Below are 3,282 nucleotides of genomic sequence, written 5' to 3'. Positions count from 1 at the left end.
TCTCTTATAATCCGTACTTTTCAGCTTGTTTTTTTAGCCGAAACATTATTTTTCTCTCACAACAGTATTTTTCTTTCACAATAAATCAGCCGGAACAGTGTTTCGGCTTGCTTTTTCAGAGAAGCGAACGTGGCCTATATAGGCAATGCTTTACTTCAAATAAATATGAGCCATTGATTTTTTATGAATTAATTAATCTAGGAAAAGAAAAAAGGATTATGTCAAATCCCCACATCACGGGACATAGCCTTCCTTTTTCATGTGTACCATTCCTTTCCTAGTTTTCCATGGGCACGCGTCCAGGTTATGTTAAAGTTGTACACTGGTTATGTTACAAATTTAGTTAAAAAAATATGTTACATACATGAAAATATCGGCCTTATTTGCTTGAACTTATCAGTCGTATATTTTTAACGAAATGACAACGTTTTTTTTCATAATAAATTAGCATCAACATCAGCTGTTTTTCCAGCCAACCGAAGAGGGCCATCAACAACTAACATATTAAAGTTCACATTTATTTTATAATGGGACACGTTTGTTGGCACGTATGCAATGTTTCACGTGTGCCCAATGTGCGCCACCGGCTATTTGCATAAAAATAGTTTATATTAATTAAATTTTGTCATATTCAAAGTTACAAAAAAATAAAACGATTTAGTACATCCAATAGACATCAATAAGATCTAAATATGATCTTTATATCTAAGTTTTTGGTTTTCCTTATTTACCCTATTTTATAAAATTTGAAAATTAAATAAATAAATATTTTACATATTACTTCGTAGGAAGGATGATTACGGCCATCCGATCTAATTAAATAAAAGGGCTCACAGTCATTTAGATATACCACAGCAAAACCCTTATTATATTACTCGTACTAGTTTAAAAGAACATCTGATGCATGATTATCCATCTCGATCGTTAGTCTATGAAAGTGCAATCAAGCCTCAATTGTGGGTTTTGGTGATAATAACAACATAATTAGAGAACTAATGAGATTTATCGAGATGACAAGCAGGAAATTTACAAATGAGGATGTTATACGAAACGGAGGAGCCCCAATTACAATTAATGACAGCATCAAACTCAAAGGAGGTTTAAAATCTTTTATATTTCGAATTTGAGTATAGTAATGTCATACTATAAAGGGGACATAATAAACTTGCTAAAGTATGCAACCAAGTGCTTAATCTTATACACATACATCCTCATATGCTCATCCTAGATAGTCATCTATTCACTGTTTTCACCTTTGCTATCTCGTCTGGTGCGGTAGCGTCGTACATGAAGAGAGGCACTGCCGCAATTGAGCCGCGACACTACCGCGACTTAACTGACCGTGGGGATGAAGGGTATTTATACCTCCCCCTCTCCTCTAACGGCTCTTTTTCGACCTCTGCTCGCTCAGTTCGACCAGGACAAACATGTGCTCTCTCTCTCCATTGGTGACCTTGAGCTCCCAAGCTTTTCCTTGTGATTTTCCCATCAATCCTTGAGAGAAAAGGCTTCAAAACTCGATTAGAGAGCAGATCCATTGATTCTCTAACTCTAAGAGCACTTGGTTCGCATTTTAGCCTGTGGATTGTGTTTGTTACTCTTGGAGCTTATTGCTAGCCGGCTAGAGCATCGCCCATCAAGCTTGCCAACTTATGTGGTAGCCTCGTGAGGTTTGTAACCATCTCTTGAAGCTAGTAAACTCACCCTCATCTCAAGGGTTAAGTCTCTTTGACTTGAGAATGAGGAAGGGTTGTAAAGCCCTAAGCCTTCGTGGCTAACCTCAACAACGAGGACTTAGGCAAGCCTTAGTGGTGAGCTAAACCACGGGAGAAATCATCGTGTCACCATGTGCTTGATTTACTTTACTTGCATTTCATATTGTCGTTGAAATGATTTCTAGGGTTTGTGGCCGATCTACTTGTGTGTGACTTTACTACCACTTCTAACTGTTGATCTGTGATCTATACACCTGCAGGAAGCTCATTAATTTCTCCGATCTAAGTTTTCATTCATAGGTTTTAAACTGTGCCACAAAGTTGTTTGCAAGTACGACAGTGCCACTGTTCTGGCCCGGCAGTGCCGCGGGTGAAATTTAACATTTGCTCAAGTTTTATTTTAACAGGCCTATTTATCTCCCCTCTAGGCTAACCAAAGATCCTATAGTTTGTAAGGAGAATCACTATGGATGATCGTATATGAAATGAAGTCAGATTTTAGATAAGGAAAATCTCTGCTGATGCATGCATTTGGTTGAAATGGCGCGAGCGAGAGTGCTACACCTTTGTCCTTTTACCTTCTTATTACCCACTCCCACTTTCATCGGCTGCCACCTCAACTGTAAAGAAGACCTGGTCTAGGCTTGTCCACGTCCTCTAATCACAAACATAAAGTATACTTAATTAGTATAAAATAAGGGTAGTCCCAATGGAACATTTTCAAAACTTTAATGATCTGCAATGTTGCATTCAAATTAAAGCAGAACGAGAGTAAGAGTATGTTTGGAGGCCTCCAGCTCTAAAAACGCAGCTCCAGAGCAGCTCCACAATGGATCTTAGCTCCCACCAAACCATTTTGTAGAGCTTCACCTTTGAAATAGACTCATATGCAATTATGAAAACATAACCATAGGCTAAAATGAAAAAAACACAACTTCTTCCTCCCATGTGTGGCCATGGTGGGGCATCCTGTGCGGCACGTGGTAGACCAAGGCTGAGCTCCTGCACGACCATGGCTGGCCTCCTACGCAACGAGGGATAGACATACCTAGGTGTTGGCCAAGGGACACACGCTGGCAGTGGGGACGCGTGGCGAACCAAGGCTAGGTGGCAGCGACATGCGCCAGTGGCGAGGGTGTTCACGGTGAGCGGCGCACGCACGAGAAATAGTAACAGTGAGAGAAAGAATAATAGATCTGTGGTAGAACCACCTAATCTAATGCCTTCCAAGGGTACTTATCTTTAATTAGACACTAAGTACCCAAGAGATGACACTAAAATACGTAGTTCCGTCGAGCACACCCCATGGAAGAACCCAAAAATCCATATTTTTTAACATGATCATAAATGGGAGAATAAAGCTTACAATATTTTAGCCATTTCTTATATCACTTTCCATGCAACATTAGAGTATAATATTAATTGTTTATAACAGTGGAATATAATCATGTTATCAGAGTTTCAACAGAAATAAAATCATTTAATGACAAGTTAAACATTAACATGATGATCTGTTATATACATCATAAGATGTTATAAGTTTTTTCATTGTAAAATATTTTGGGTG

The sequence above is a fragment of the Miscanthus floridulus genome, chromosome 7 (assembly GCF_019320115.1).
Source record: "Miscanthus floridulus cultivar M001 chromosome 7, ASM1932011v1, whole genome shotgun sequence".
Classification (NCBI taxonomy): Eukaryota; Viridiplantae; Streptophyta; class Magnoliopsida; order Poales; family Poaceae; genus Miscanthus; species Miscanthus floridulus.
This window is presented reverse-complemented; position numbering follows the sequence as displayed.